A 17,934-nucleotide genomic window follows, 5' to 3' on the forward strand; every position below is an offset into this window, starting at 1 on the left:
ACATTCGAATATGAATATAAATCAACACGATGAACGTTTATCGTGAACGATTGACAGAAAAGAGATTGTTTCTATTTATTTTCAACGTTTCGCAGCTGTTACCGAAGTATGGACGAGCACAAGCGACCCTTTTGCCAGACTAACCCCCACCATCTCTCTTCGATATCGTCCACACTTCGACGATCAAAATTGAGTTTTATTTCGCATCCATTCATATTTGCTATTCGAATTCATGACGATTAATGCAAACGTGCGTTTCAATAATCACTTGAAAAAGTCGTCCTCGTTGTTTTGTTTTTTCTTTTTTCTTTTTTTTTTTTTTTTTTTTTTTTCTTTACTCGTTATTACTAAACTTAAGTAAGTTTAACTTGTTTTATCTGATTTGATAAGAAAAACGTTTCATTAAAAAGAAAATAAATATGTTAGTTCCGCATGAATTCTTGTACATATGTGTCTTATCGACAAAAACAAAACGATCTTATCGGACTTTGGCATTGCCGAAGTCTCATTTGATTTGTTTTTTTAAATAAGCCTTTGCTACGTGACTTTTATCAAATACATTACATCGTATCTTTTACGTACTATGTACAAAAAAGGAATATAAATGTAGAACAAAAGTAAAATAAATAAGTGAATATATTCATGAAGTTCGCACTCGGTCGCGATATAAGGAGAACAACACGAGTACATGATCATCGTTTAAACGGGAAGTTCAACTACTTTAACTAATCTAAATAAATTATAATAGCATAGGATCTTCGACCGTTCTGTGACCCCTTTAACGAACGCTCATGTCAGCCCAATTTTTCACTGAACGTCGCAATTAGATAATGATCCTGCACTCATTTTTTTCTTTCTACTTTTGTTGTTCAAGGGTCATCAAATTAGTTTGCTTCGAGGTACATTTAATATTCTATGGACAAGAAGATGTACTGAACGAACACTTTGGAAAGAATAAAATAATGATAAGGTATTATACAAAATGAGGAATAATAAATCAAAAATGATTAATATCGGACGAGTAGTTTTATCGAAACTAATTCGTTTGAATAAATGAACGTGATTATGATTAGATAATATTTTGATATCTTTAAAGGGATAATCGTTGTAACCATGTATTATTTATTATACCATTTGTATTATTTATTATAATTTTAATAAATTTTGAAAAAAAAAAACAAAAAAAAACAAAAAAAAAAAAAGAGAAAAAGAACTTATAATTCAGGATAGACGTTAGAGAGTAAAATCTTTACCTGATGCAAATTGGCACTCTCTCCGTCGTCGTGGATTACTCCGAAAGTAGAAACTACAAAGTAGATCTATACGTTTCTCTTCAGACTTCCGAAAATCCTTTGCGATTTATAGACTTAGGAATACGAGTGTACCTTCAGCTACTCTACGTGCATCTTTACATAGTTTAGGAAGGTACCTAGGTCTCTGGTACCAGGTATATACATTATTACAAGCAAATTCACTTCGAGTTGGTCGTATCTCTCCTTGCGCGAGTGAACACGCGCATGCACTTTCGGTTTGCGCCTTGCGGTTTGTTCTTTGAGATGCTGCGTGAGAATTCAAAGTAGATACTCCTTTGAAACTTTGTTTCTTTACGCTTTACACCCTCTTGTCCTCGTGAAAAAGGATGCCAAGGAACACGCTCGAGGGAAAGTCGTTTCCTTGAAATCGAACGTCGAATGAACTTCGACGTTTTTCAGACAATTCGTTTCTATCTTTCTACAAAGTATAAGATATATAAATACTTCTTATGACTATATACGAATTTCATTCAGAATACTTTCAAGAATTTTCCGATATGCATAAACATTCGACGAATATAAAAATATTGAATATAAAAAATTAACTTTAAATAAATTATTCGCTTTTAAATTGCATAACACAACATTGATTAAAATACTGCATAATCATTTAGTTGAAATATACTGCTTGCTCATTTCAATGAAGGTCGGTTTATATATCAGCTATATTTATCGATCGTTCCGTCGTTTTCGTCGTCCTTGTCTTTATTGTTTTTCTAAGAAGAATGATTCAACAGGCGTTTTTGTAACAATGCTGTTTATCTGTTTATGAGTCGTTGCGATACTTTAATAAAAAAAGAAAAAAAAAAAAAAAAGAAAAAAAAATATTTTTTACCGAATCGATCACATTCAGCATATTATTCCGAGCTTCCAAGAAAGAAACATACTATATATATATATATATGTGTGTGTGTGTGTGTGTGTGTGTGTGTGTGTATGTGTTATAGAGTATTCGAACTTAACGTGACGACGGTAATCGTGATCAAGAATTTAAGGCGGCTCGATAGGAAACATGGGTCGTGTTCAAGAATTTAAAGCACTCGATAGAATACTTAAGTAGCATGCAAGCAGACAGCCGGGCACCATAATGCCTCTCCTATACGTCACTGTTTCCATTGTAGATCGTGTCAAGAGTAGGAACTAATCTCGGCAACCGATTCCTCGGCGCCTGGAAAGTCGCCAATAGTGTAGAAGACCTACCCCGGATATAAGTTAAACCGTCCCGATAAAACGATCCTTGAAACTTCTAAAGACAATGTCTATCTTCTCTCTTTCTCTTTGTCTCTGTCTCTCTCTCTCTCTCTGTCTGTCTCTCTCTCTCTCTTTGTACTGCAAACAAGACCTCATGGAAATCATTTGTATTAGAGAAAAATATAACGTCGTAAAAAATGAATTACAATTATGAATATTTTAATTGGCATCTTTGTATGATATTTTTAAAATCATTTTTAATAATGTTCAAGCATTTAAAACATTCTATAAATTTTGTATCGTCTTTCCTATTTAAAATAAAATCACAATTTGTCAGATCTCATATTATACGTTCTATCTTTTTCTATTTTTTCGACAATTTTTAATGATTTTTATAATATAAGAGAGAAACTCAAAACCGTCTTCGAATTGCTTTATAAAAATCTAAACCAATGATTTATAACCATCGAGCCACAATCGAAACGATTAAGGAGTTTCATATTTTAACCATAAATTCGCAACACTTGGCGAATCATTAATACCGTCTGTGACGCACTACCAACTACCGTAATTCCATGAATTTGTCTTTGTCGAGTAAACGAAAGATCATTTATCAGACAAAGAAAGCTCCCTTTCCGTGAGGAAAACTCTTAGGCGTTCCTTCGTGCCACCGTAGCTACTGGAAGCTCGTTAATGCAAACTTCGTTTTGGAAAGCAAGCACGGAAACAGACAAACATTGAGATTCTCGAGAACATTATTCTTAAACAAAAATAATAAACTTGAAATATTTGAGATCGATCATTCTCACTTCGTATTTCATCGAAAAAAAGAAAGGAAATGTTTCGAACCAAATGAAAAAAGAACGGAGTAAGCGAAGTAAAAGGAGATTGATACGAACCGTGCCATGTTGAGAAAAAAGAAAGAGAGAGAGAGAGAGAGAGAGAGAGAGAGAGAGAGAGAGAGAGAAAGAGATCTAGAAGAATAAAAGAAAAAAGAGGACGATCTATTCTTCTAGAACATTTTCCACTATTTCTATTTCCATTTCGCTAGATGGAAAACGGCATTCGAACGTCACACCGGTATTCTTTCACTTAGAATTTTCCACAAAGATTTCTCGAGAAAAAGAGTTTGGATAGTTAAAAAGGTAGATATAAAAATCAAAGATCTTCGATGAGCTTCTTTTTCTAACCAGTTACTTTCTAAAATTCATTTGAAAGATATTTTAAAACATTTGATTACGTATTCTTTCCTCTTATCGTAGAAATTTCGATTTCTATTCGATAAGAAGAAAGACTTTTCGAGGAAATCGTACGATAGTCTTGCGGTACGATTCGTCGTTAATGAGGAACCGTGTAATTAACAGAAAAAGCTCAGCCGCAATTAGCGAGTAAGCGTTTCTCCGAAGCGTATCGAAAGAGGTACTTGTTACGTGATATAAAACCATGGCTCTATGCGGTCGATTTACACGATTTCACCCTTTTACTCGTCTTTATCGAGCTCCTCGACCTAAGGCAGTGATAATCCATTAAAACGGCTGTATTTTCACTGGTATTTTCCACTTTCTTCTTTTGTCCTTATATAAAAAGGTTAACATAGTGAAATCGTATAAAAACACACGTATATATGTCGTATATATGTTATAAATAATATATATATATATATATATCTTTGAAAAAACAAAAATCGAAAAAGATAACAGGTAACTGTTATCGTTTGAAACGTTCATTAAAGTGACGATAATTAAAGAACAATGGAAGTCAAGAACAATTACCAACCTTCAATTTAAAAAGAAAGAAAGAAAGAAAAGGGGAAGGAAAAAAAAAGGAAAAATAAACCCTTTTAGGACTCGAATGGTAGGATACAATGAGAAAAGCAATCAACGAAAGAATCGACGATGTGTAATTATTTGTTGAGAAGAAATTGGTCTATACATTAGCCCAACCACTAAGTACCACACCCTATTTCCACCCCCTGACCCAACGCCGTCGACTTCTCTCCACTCTTGTTACCTCGCTCGACGGTAACTTTGCTCGTTAGAGCACGATTATAGTTTCGAAGAAAAATCATCGATCCGATCGCACGTCAAAATCGTCTATCGAGACGTTTCCGTCAAAGTCTAGGAACGAAGCCGAGTTACTATACTCCTTAAAGCACCGTACGATGGGGTTTCTTCGAAATTGGGCGAAGTCTCGAATGAAAAGAAAGGCGTTTCGGGAGAGTGTGAAGGAGGAGGAGAGTAAAGCGAGAAACGTTACAGAGACCTATTACCGGATGTCTCGATCCTTCTTCCGACGAAGAAAAATCTTCGGAGCTTTCAAGCGAAGAAAAAGAAAGGAAGAAAAGAAGAAGAAAGAAATAAAGAAAGGAAGAAAGAAAGAAAGAAAGAAAAAGAAGGAGAGAGAGAGAGAGAGAGAGCAGGTCGTTCTCATCCACGAGAAACACGAGAAGAGGATGGCTCTCCGTTACCTTTAGTCGAGTAAATATGGCTTCGGTGAAGATGTGTGCGAGAACATAGAGATACGTATATATACGTATATCGTGGATCCTTATCTCAAAGAACTTTGCCGAAGGCAACGTTCTTCGATATTCCTCCTCTTCGATACTTTTATTTGTTCTTTATGCATTGTTTATGGAACGTCTATATCATTATATCTATATATATGTATGTATATATATATATATATATATATATAATATTTGTTTTAGATAAAAATTAGTTAGATAAGTCGATTTGGTCATTTTTATATTATTAAGGGCAATAAATAACGAATGATATTTCGACGAATTGAATATTTCGTAACTTGTCACGATGGACTATTTAAAATTTCTGATATTCTTCAAATGACTTTTGATTAATTGATCCAATCGTTTGGGATTTCGTCATATAAGTGATTATTATTGATCGAAAATATTAGTAAAAATTTCATTTAAACCTGTCAAATATCTATCGCTAATAAAATATCAGATAATCTATCAAGAAATAATACCAATTCTATCGAGGAGAAATTCACGAGTTGAATCGAATATCAGATAGAGTAAATAGTTTTAAACTTGATAGAGCATTATGCCAATCTTAGAAATCCAGTTCGTAGTTCTGTAGATTGGCCAATTATTACGAGCTATGTTCGAGGAAGCAAGGAGTTTGAAGCGACCTTGCACTCTATTGCAATGTCTCGCTTCTAAGCATGTTCACCGCGAAACGGTTTCGCGAATCGAGTATACGGAGCTCTCTCAACCGTGTTAGTATTAGTGTGTACCTGTAACAGAGACCTCGAGTAAAAGAGAAAGACTGAGGGAATAGTGGAAGAGAAGTGGGGAGGTAGCACTTTCTATCGAATCCGTAAGTACGTAGGTACTACCTAGGTGCAGCTGTTGGTGGCTTCTCTCAGTGGTGGTCTGAATAGAAGAGGTAATAATGCCGGCGTAGCAGCAGGGCATAAACGTCGGCATAAGCATTTCCAGATGCACCGATGTGTGTGTGTGTGTGTGTGATTGTGCGCGTGTGCATCTGTGTATGCATGACTATGTAAGAGTCGGAGTATCCACCCAACGAAGACGTTGTAGTCAACGATATATATGCATGCGGCGGGTGGCTGCATTAAGGTAGTTCCCCACGAGCAAAACTGGTTCTGAATGCACTTTGTGACTCTCTACGTATTTCTTATGGAGTTTTGCAATCTTAACGTCATTTTTTTTCTGCCTTTTTAAAATCTTCTTTAAACAAAGATATAAACGAATGTTCTCAATGTAAACGATAACGATTACCTAAGAGACAGACTTTGGACTCCTTTGATATCATCATAAACGTTTCAAAGGTATCATTGATACAAAAAAGACTTTAACACTCAAGATATGCAAATATTCTATATCTATTATACATATATTGCTAACGATGGACTTATGCATTTAATTTTAACGCGTTACCAACTGATCTGTAATATTTAAAACGTAAAGTCTTATAAACGTATTTGCCTATTTGCATTTTTAGTATATTTTTTCCGTGGAAAATCTGGATCAAACAAGAGGCAGTAAAAGTGTCGTAACGTGGGATTAAAATTGACAGCTTCTTGATCAAACGTCGAAGAGACTATAGTAAACAAGTGTTAAATCTTGGGTGATCTATCACCTAGAAAATCCACTTTGCGTGGTCGTCGAGATTCACGAGAAACGACGAGAAAACACCAAGCTTTTTTTTTCTTCCTTTCTTTTGTCTCGAATTTACATGAGTATGGACTTGAATGAAGCCCACAAAATATAACCTTAATACTATTATTGCGCGTATGAGTATCGAGTATCTTGTCTCCTACAGAATCCACAATCGTGAATAGAAACTTAGATTGCTGCGAGAGAGAAAAAGAGAGAGAGGGAGAGAGAAAGAAAGAGAGAAACTAGAAATAGAATATAAATAAATGTGATTGACCTTTTAACATTAAAATGAACTTTCACGAATTTCAACGATTATCCATGAATTATTATCATTATTTTATATTTTAATAATATTTGCTATTTAAAAAAGAATCCAAGAAACATGGAATTCAATTGTTGTACTTTTTTTATTCACCTATACTGATTCTAAAGATTTCCAAAATCTCACGACCCCATCTTAAACTATACGTTCTAATATCGACAGCTAGGTATTAAAGGGTTAACGATAATGTTACAAGGATTTCGAGAAAATTCACAGAGGGGAGGAATTTCGAAGCAGGCAATAAGCAGGTAACTCGAGAGCCGCTTTCTAATCCACGACGATTGTTCGATATCGAGAGAAGGCTTATCGTTGCTTCAGGAACGCTGGTACCAGTATCGCCTGAATGTCTCGATCCATCCATAACTCGTGCTTATCTTCGACGCGATGTCGTACGTGGGTTCTCTGGAATAGACGTTTATCGCATCGTTTTCGACTGTCGCCAGATCTAAGTCTTTTCCTATAAGAATAGCGTTAACTCTCCGCAATGACAATCTATCATAACGATTTCATCGTTTATCTCGGAATCATTATTATCTGACACGGCTTAAGTATTATTATTCGATGTATCAAGAGATAAAAAAAGAAATCATTTCTTTTTTTTTTTAAATCTCACATTTTATCGATAAATATACGGTACTATTAAATGAGCCATGTCTTATCTATTTGTATATTTGAATATTTATACGTTCGTATATATGTATAATTTATCTTGAATTTAATCTTAAAAATGAGCTTAAGGATTTTGATCTACTGAAGATCAATCTATTTGTTTTCTATTTATACACTGAAGTTAACGTGACGCATTACGAATTTTATATGATTTATATGGCCTTAGCGATATATATATATATATATATACATATAATTTCTTATAAAACTTATTCAATTAGAAGAGAGGTATCTGATTGGTGGACGATCTATGAAACATCGCGATTTCAATTTTAATAAGAAGAACACGCCATCAATGGAAGAAGAATATCCATGAAATGTTGTACATTGTCTTTTACCGAGTCAAGAGGAGAAGCAGTTCGAAAGTTCTACTACCACAAAGAGAATCCATGTCACTTTGGTAATGTTCTATGGAAAGAAGTGTTGAACTCCGTGGAAGTTAACACGAACATAATGCCTATGTAACACAACTATGAAGAAAGCAGTATCAGTTACCCCCCTCCCCTACCGCCCTCCCCGCCCCCACCTCCTAACAGCATGGAGAACTTCAATACCGCAGTTGAATAACTATAGAAAAATTTTGTTATACTTTTATACTCTTTTATCGAGCGTGTCATCTTGTTCGATCTTCCAGATATTTTCAATAATTCCTTTGATAAAGTTTGCATTGTCAAACTAATGATAATAATAATGACTTTATTAAAAATCATTTATATTAGACTTTTCGTTAAGTTCATGAAATATTCTAAAGATCTTTATAATCTAAACGATACGCACATTGGAATAAACATATTGATCACAAGAAAGGATAATACGATATCTTGGCTAGCCACGAAAAGTAACGAGATTATCTAAATCGAATAATTTCCTCGGTGCGTCGATCGGATTAGAAGAGCCGCAACGGAGTTTAGGATTTCACGTTGAATCGATGTTGCTGATATCGTTACTACTACTCCATTTCGCAACACAATGCCTGGTGTGTTCTATACGTTTCATTTAAAAAGAATCTTGTTTTTTTATTCCTAGATAATAATAATAATAATAATAATAATAATAATAATAATAATAATAATAATAATGATAATAATAATGATAATAATAATAATAAATTTTCGATAGTCTCTTTCGTTGCCTTTGTCCTATGAAAATTCACTTAAAATTGAAATTGTCCAATAGCGTTCTCGTTGACACCGATGATACATTATCGAGCAGAGAAATCTGATTAGTTTCCAACACAGTGCATCGTTACACAGGCAAGTAGATAACTTGTGAAGTATTGCCGACATTTTAATTATAAATTCGTTCATTCGTATGCCAATACAATTTAACAGGACGATATACATATATATATTATAAGATATATATATATATATATATATATATATATATATGCTTGCAATATACATTGAAAGTTGTTCAAAATAACCCTGCATTTATCTACCATATTAACTATCAATAAATGTACGTTTCAAGAGAAAATTGTTACTTTATTTATCAACCTGTGTAGTTCTCTTCAATACTATTTTAATCTACGTTTAGTACCCGACGTATTCATGGAGAAAAAGAACGTCCACTGATTGAAAAACAAATTTGTATTTACCAGAGACGATCGATCGTAAGACAATTTGTGCTTAAACGTCCCGAATGTGCTACGAGATAAAGCAATTATCTTTTATGAAGGAAAAAAGAAAAAAAAAGAGAGAAAAAAAAAATGAAAAAAAAGAGTGTCGAGTTATCGCTTTTTGAGAGGATTAAAATAAAACCATTGAATCGATTGAAATCTCCCAAATATGCGTGATAACGAGGTATAATATCAAGAGGAAAAAAAAAAAAAAAAAGAAACGAGTGTATAGATCATAAAAAGGGATTGAAACGTTAATACAGAAACGTTAATCTCATTCACGAATGATCCAAACTCTTAAAAAAAAAAAAAGAAATCCTGTTAAAAAATTATTGTTATTAATTTCTATCGTTTAGCTCGATAAAAAAATTTTCGTACACGTTATTAGATATATTACGAGACACAAAACATGACTGTTAATGATAATGACAATTTTTCGCTTTGTCATGTTTTTTTTTTTTTTTTTTTTTTTTTTTTAATAGAATGTGCGATTACTATCTACATAGAGAAATAGAAATGTTCTTCCAACAAGCGTGGCAACTTTTGAAAAGAGTACTGACGCCAACTCGTACAGGAAAATCAATATAACGATCCCAATTCCCTTTTTGCCTTTCGTTCAAGCTGTCTAGACCAAACTAGAATGCATAGTATAAATCTACAATGGACGTTCGCTTGTTCATTCAAAGTTATTTTTGTAATTAAAAATAATTTCTTTTATTCGTTGGTGAGAAAAATTTTGACAGAAGAAAAGGAAGATAGCGTACATCTCTGGTTCCATATTTAATAAGAACTGTCAAGAATTTTTTCAAACCGTTTTTACCTCAGCCACCTCTTTCATCTTGTCCCTCGTGAAATATGTAACGATGTAAATACTAACCTAAACTAAGCTTGAGCTCTTCCCTATTTTACTGGTCGAAATGGAAGTTTTGCTGGTGGACACGAAAGAAGGAGACGAAAAAATATTCAATCTCATTTATCCTCTTGGTGAGACGAATATAATATACATGAACGACGACAATGACGATGACGATAAGGACAATGAATAAAGAAAAAAGAAAAACAATGCGATTATACTACGTGGCACATTTTTTTGTTGTTGTTTTTTTTTCTTTTTTTTTTTTTTGTTTTTTTTTTTTTTTTTTTTTTTTTTTTTTGTACAAACCTCTATTGTAACGCTTAAATCCACAATATAAAAGTTTTATTACGAATTGGCTCGAATGGTGGCCCGATTACGCAGTTTCATAAACAATTTCATTTACATAAGACCACTCACGAAAAGGGGAAAGGCAAATAAGTAAAAATTTCATTCTTTCTCGCTTCGGCTTTATACGGAAAATCATTCGGATAGTTTAAGAACTTTTCCGCTTTCAATTTGAAGAAGTAGACGAGGGAAGAAGAGAACAGAAAAAGAGAGAAACCATCTTAGTGTAACGTCTCTGAAGGAAACAGAGGATCGTGTCTTTCTTTATACAATTTTCCTTCTTCCCGCAGCTTCCAGATCACCGTTTAAACGTACTTTTCGTTTGCTCGTTTCCTACTTCTTTCAACTTTGAGCCATGGTACTCAAGACATAAGTCCACCCATCTACAAACATACTCAGACGAAGAGAGAAAGAGATACTTTTACACGAATAATTCTGTCGACCAATATTCCTACACCAAATGCTTTTCGCTCGAGAAAAAAAAAAAAAAAGAAAAAAAAAGAAAATAATACTCGTTCGACATCCAATATCCCTTTCAACCGCAAAATATTTTCGAGCTTTCGGTTAGAAGTAAGCAAACCTAAATTGAAACACGTTGCCTCGAACGAAAACAATACGTGAATTCACTTGGATCAAACTAAAGAGAATAGCGAAAAAAAAAAAAAAAAAAATATGGATAGATAGTTTTTGAAATATCTATTGTTATACTATTGAAAATCCCACGTTTCGCCGAGTTTTAGACGACTTTTTCAATCCTTTGTTTCAATTTATTGCACCCGTAATCAAATCCAGCAGCATGTATCTTACGAATGAAAATATGCGAGACGATGAACGCGTTGGGGAAAAAAAATATATATAAAAAAAGAAAAAAAGAAAAAAAGAAGAAAGAAACAATGCGAATTATTCGCATGAATTCGAATTTCTCTACATGTATTCTTTTTTTCGAATACGACGCGAACTAAGCGTAAAACTTTTATTTTAATTCCGACGGTCGAGATTTGGCTCTGGAACTTTTGAATATTCATACCACTTACACAGAGTGGACTGCAAAAAAAAAAAAAAAAGAAGAAAAATGAAGAAGAAGAAGAAGTAGAGGTGGAAGGAAAGAGGATTACAAAAACGTTCTGGCTAGAGTCTCTAACTCGGTAGAAAGTAACATTTCCCGTAGTGCTTCCGACAAGATGGTGCGCGCTCTCTCATTATACGATAAATATTCGACGATGGCCGGACAAATGGTTTCCAAGACATTGATTTTAGTGTCGATGAAAGAAAAGAAATGGGCCACCTTACTATATTTTCGGGGAAAACTTGAAACCGTTCCATTTATCTCTAGGCTTAAATAAAACGATTATCTGGAAATAAATAAAAAAAAAAAAAAAAATCCACAGGATCTTGATAAAACGCGATAAGTTTAGGAAGGAATAAAAATTCGTCAAAGTTTCTTCAAAAAATTTTTCCTTTTTTCAAACTCATTTCCGAAACTTTCTCCTCCAATACGACCTAGAAAATCTAAACTTTCGGCAAGACGCATCTTGAGAAAACGACCGAAGATCTTCGGTCCATTTCCCGCATCATTCAAAATGCAAATCGCATCAACGAGAGAGAAGCATGACAATTCCGAAGGGAACATGACGCACGCATAGAATGAGCCAAACACGCGTTGTTCGATTCGAAGCACGAATATTATATATACTATGCGAAGGACGAGATCACACTAATCTTTACTTGCTTCAACCGAGTTCTGCAATCTAAATCGTCGGCCATATTCCAGCGGCAAATGAGAGATGCATAATCCACGGCCGCGGCTGGGACAGCACGCGCGTGTTGGACTGTAATGAAGCGTTTTAAATGCAGCCTTTAAATCTGAAAAAAAATGCATGAAGCTTCCGTCGAGTAAGGAGAAGAGAAAGGGAATAAAAAAAAAAAGAAGGAAAGAAAAAGAACGATGAAAGAAAGGAAAAAAAAGCGAGGAGTAAGAAGAAAAGAAAAGGAGATAACGCGACCCGTTTTGTTCTTACAGGAGATTTACCGACATCGTAGAATAATTGAAGATTAGAATCGTTCGCCGTTTTCGAGCACCTAAAAGAAAATTTTCTAATCGACGTGGTTAAAAAAAAAAAAGAAAAAAAAAGAAGAAAAAAAAAGAAGAAAAAAAAGTAAGAAAGAAAGAAAAGAGAAAGAGGAGAATTTATATCTAGAACGATTAAATGAAATAAAAAAAAAAAAAATATAAGTAGTAAGTAACAAATAAAATTGATTAAAATGGACTTAAATGCGAAATAGGAATATTTAAAATTACGTTATCTATTAAAAGTGCGTTACTTGCGAGATATAAATCCGTTATAAAGTTACCGGTGCCACGAGCTGCAAAATTATACGGTGCACTCTGTGATGAAGAAGTAAAATTATAGGAGCGCGTCCTCTCTTTTCCGTTTGTTTCTCTCATTTCTTCTTTCTTAAGTTAACGTGGTGATATATGTTCACAAGACGTGACACGAGTAACATTTCACTTTTGAAGTCAGATAAGAGAAGAAGAAAACCTATCTCTGTAAAGTAGCATAAAATTACAGCAATGCATCCTACTGTGGGCTACAATGGGTAACAAGTAACATTTCTCCAGAAATTATACTTAATTTCATCATAAAAGTCGGATGTTATAATAACATACATGTATATGTGTATGTGTGTATCTGTGTATATGTGTGTGTGTGTGTGTGTGTGTGTGTGAACAGTGTAATAAATGCTTGTAAAAAAAAAATCTATTAGGTTGCAAGAACGTGAAGATTAACCAGTGGAAAATATTTAATAAAAATTTCCATTGACCGTTGAATATTAAAATTTTAAATACAGAACGTAAATGAATATCGCCACGAATATTAATTTTCTCCCCGTGACAAATTATCCACGTACATTTTCTAGAGTGTATGGACATACGATTTAACAGTCATTGAACTTGGATAGAATCATCAGTACGAATTTTTTGACATGACGGATGAGTTCTATCAAACAAGGAAACAAATTGTACCGCATCGAGGCAGAACTCGTAAACGAAATAGACTTTACACTGTGAAACAGAATTTACTCGGTCACACGAGAATTCCGATTTCGTGGATCCTCTGCTCTTTCTCTTTCTCTCTCTCTCTCTCTCTCTCTCTCTCTATTTCTCTCTCACGATTCAAAAATTTGTTCACGTTTTTACAAACTAATCCCTCTTTTTTTTCGAATGCGAATCCACGCTCACTGCTTTAACGAAGATAAACTTTGTGCCTCGAACTTTTAATCGTTTCGATAAAAATTCAAAAATATCTTTAATATAGACTATTTTAAATTCTTTTTAATAAGAAAACAAGTATACTCTGCCACGATATTATAACATTTATTACTATGATGGAGATTAATTATTGTCGGTCTATAATGAAATTTTTGTTCACGTATCTTTATCATATAATTGGAAAAGCCTTATCTATTATCACGTACAAATTTTATATAATATTCCACAAAGGTACTCTAACGCGTATCTAACTTCTCTATTACTCTATTCGCTGATTCTTCCTATGATCAAAGTTTCGCGAAAATGTGGCTAAGAGAAACGAAAAAGAAGGAAGAGGTTAGAAGAAATCTCAAGTGCATTAATCTTTTTCTCAAAATCGAACTTCTTGCCCTTTATAAATTCTTTATAACCATGGGATCCATTCATCTATCGCGTACTACCGACGTATAGAATGAATGCATTTACCTATCGGTAAGAAATTTTCTCATAACCCAAGTACGAAGGAACGAACGAACAAAGATTACCTACTCGTGGTTAGAATGAAGTTTCCAAGAGCATCGATCAAAAACCACGGATAGAGTTATGAGAAGACGATAATTTCAAAGAAAATCTTTCAGATGGAAGAAATCGTTGAGGAAAAGAAAAGGAAGGGAAGAGATAAAAATGTGAATCCAATTTAAATAAAAATTATTAAATATGTATAACGTTCTGAACAAAAATGTAAATAGAAATGTGAATGAAATAAGTTTGTTTAGAAAGTTTCGTAAAATATTACATAAACTTGCAAACGTATGTAAGATCCTATTCAAGAATTTAATTTAAGGCTAACTAATTTAGTGAATTCGCTTGCTCGCAATGTCGCCATAGAAACAGGAGAAACACATTACGAATATAGGTAAATGCGGCGATCTCTTCATTTCCTGCTGCCAACCTGTTAAAGGATTTAATGTATTTCTCCCAATTTCCTCTCATACCGCATGCCATCAGATCAATGAACGACGACAAGTCAACACCAAAGTCCATCTGGTAACCTACATGTCTCCCTTTTTGCCAAGTCAAAAGTATCACGATCGCTTTGTCCCAATCTTTGCTTTCTATGAACGACGGGACCTCGATTCTAACCGAGATACTTTCAATATTTTCCAAGCGACTGAAAGGTTCGAAATAGAATTGCAAAGTCAGTGAACTCTATAGGGACCACAATCAAAATCTTTATGAAAGCTTGGATTTTTTCATTACGTTAAAAAAAAAAAGAAAAAAAGAAAAGAAAAGAAAAAAAAGCAAATATATATATATATATATATATATGCAGAAAATATAAATCTTTACTTTTTTAACATTTCTATGAATTTACAAGTATTTTTCTCGAATGAACGAGATGCCGAGTTCACGGAACTTATTTTAAATTATTTGGAGCGCGAAAAATTTGAATTATCGTTTATATATTTCTCATAGCGCGAAAACTCGCCAACCACCATCAGTAGCTGCAACAGCAGCAGCAGCAGCAGCAGCAGTAGCAGCAGTAAAACAATTTTTTTTTCCTCGACGCCCCATCGATTCTCAATGTCTCGATTATTCTCGATACGAACAACTGGGTCGCCAAAAAGTTACATAGCCATTAGATTCAACTCGCCGTTATTCTTTACGATATAAATCCCCGGTCTACGGTTCTTGGATAATATTTCCCGGATGAAAATGTACGCGTAGTCTGTAAATGCGAGAAAACGAGCATAACGAGGTCGTGTATACCCCAGTTGATCTTGTATCATGGCTAACGTTCTGTACTATAATTATTTATCTCGATGTACGTTAACCAGCGTCAAGTTTAATAGTTTAAACCGAACGTTCTATCAACTGAAATAACGAACTAATAAAGAATTTAATTATTTTTCGCTCTATTTAAATAAATATTGCTACCGTTAAATGTTTCAAAATTATCTCATATATTCGTCATTTATTACTTTAACAGAAATTGACCCCATCATAGGGAGTTTAAAGTGATCACATGCATTGGAAAACTATCGAAATTGATCGATCGATCGATCGAAATGAGAAAAAAAAAACAAAAAAAAAAAAAAAGAAAAAATGCATCGAGTCGAGTTTTCTCTGACGTAAGCCTCTTGTTCCTTATCAAACGAGATTCGCTTTATCTCGCGAGCCTCTCGATATCGAAAATCCAATTACGTGAACGTCTATGCTTGGTGCACGGTAGACATCCTAAATTCGTTTTTGATTTAACCGAGTGGTTCGGCATGTCCAGAACTCGCTCGATAGAGCTTCGATTCTCTGATTTCTGATTCGGTTACTTCCATCTCCGTAGAGATCCTAGGCTATAACCATGAAGCGAATTCGAATCGACGAGATGTCAGCGTGCTTTAACGTCACGACACGGAGATTGGAAAAAATATAATGGAACGTTCGATGTTCACGTCAATGTCCTTTTTAACGAATTTCAAAAATTCCGTCGAATTCGAATTGATTCTAATCGAAGGATAAATCATTTTGATACGACGATCGTCGAATCTAATGGAATAAGACATAGGAGAAAATAAAACGATAAACATTTCTGATTAATCAATTGTGCTGAAAATTAAGTGACAAACAAAAGTGATCAAAACATTTCAAAGGGATTCAAAAAGCATTCTATATTAATTATAAGTTCTCAAACGAACTGTTGTAATTTTCTATCGTTTTAACATTAGCATATAATAATACTATTCAGTTAAGTACAAATAAGATTAGTTTAACGAAAGTGATTAATATATTAATCATTCGATTTATTTTAATGAACTATATTCTTCCCAGGCGTACTTTCAAAGGGAATCCTTTGCAAATTCAATTTAAAAGAGTTCTTTCATCGAAGGAACATCTGCGCGCATTATGCATGTAATTTGAGATGGTAACAGCCGAGAGGAAAAACTTCAAATAGAATATACTGTATATTAACTATTATTTAAGTACACACGGTCTTACATATCTTTAAACCGCGTTCATTTTCTTTTCGAGCATAAGAGAATCTTAACGTTAACACGAAGATCAGAAAGCAAAATTCTCCTATATTCTATTAGACGTATCTCGTATATTCAAATATCACCTAAAACTCTATTATAAAATCAAGAATGCTTCTTCATCTATGTATGTACTCGCTTTATTTTCTTCCTAATGATTATATCGAAGTACGAACATTAAATAAACAGAAAATTTACATATTGTTGATTTGAATGTAAACAAAATTTCATATTTTTCATATTATTTAACTCCATTTATATCGTACAAATGCATATATATTACCGTGTTGAATAATACATTATTATCGATAATCCATTTGTTTTCACTCAATTTTAATAATTAAAATACATCGCATATACGTTGAATTATTTTCTCTTATATACGTTGCACAATTGTATTGCTTATAATCGAACATATTTTATTTCTACTTCTTTATTTTCCTTTTTGTTTTTTTTTTTTTTTTTCTTTTTTTCATCTTGGAAGACATTTTCATCTTGAAACTTTCATTGTATCGAAAATATATGTGATATTTATTGATTAAATATAACTTTTCATGCGTGGAACTAATTAATAAAATCAATGCGTTTCTATCTTCAAATTGCATCTATTCAAGGAGAATACGAGTGCTTGAAAGTTCAAAGGCATTCACAATTGAGTATGTATATCTCTCCGTCAGGATATCGAGAATCCAATCGCTCCACAACTTCCACGGAACATATCCTCCAAATCGCGAGTGGCGCACGCCTCGACATACGTGTCGTCGTGTCCTCGAATGCTCGTAATACTTCGTGCCAAGATTCATACAACGGTATGTCGAGAGCGACGATATGCCATGTAAAAGCGAGCTAGTAGTTTCCAAGAAAAATTTCGACCATCGATGATCATTCTGAAAGTAAGCCACGAATGATGAAAAAAATTCTTTCCCTTTCGAATCAGAAATGTCCCTCCTTTCTCTCCTTTCTTTCATTTTTCTTCTTTTTTCTTTTTTTTTTTTTTTTCAATCGAGCATACTCACTTTAAAAGACCTCAAATTTTTCGCGATTTCATTCGAAAAAATAAATCAGGAACAAATTTTAAAATATAAAATATTGTAATGTTTACGATGAAAATTAATAAAAGTACTGATAATATTATGTAAGGAAATGATTTCTCCATGATTACATATATATCTTTCCTTGAATATATGACAA

At 33.6% G+C, this 17,934-nt stretch overlaps 1 protein-coding gene and 1 long non-coding RNA gene across 3 annotated transcripts in view; both read right to left on the reverse strand.

The window, feature by feature from the left end:
- Positions 1-17,934, reverse strand: part of LOC124953144 (E3 ubiquitin-protein ligase MYLIP) — a 116,782-nt gene that overhangs the window by 87,358 nt on the left and 11,490 nt on the right. The window lies entirely within an intron of this gene.
- Positions 287-1,864, reverse strand: LOC124953146. Its single transcript, XR_007102130.1, has 2 exons — positions 1,254-1,864; positions 287-913 (listed from the first exon to the last, which is right to left on the reverse strand). It is a non-coding gene; the product is annotated as an uncharacterized LOC124953146 (long non-coding RNA).

The sequence above is a fragment of the Vespa velutina genome, chromosome 11 (genome assembly GCF_912470025.1).
Source record: "Vespa velutina chromosome 11, iVesVel2.1, whole genome shotgun sequence".
NCBI classification, from domain to species: Eukaryota; Metazoa; Arthropoda; class Insecta; order Hymenoptera; family Vespidae; genus Vespa; species Vespa velutina.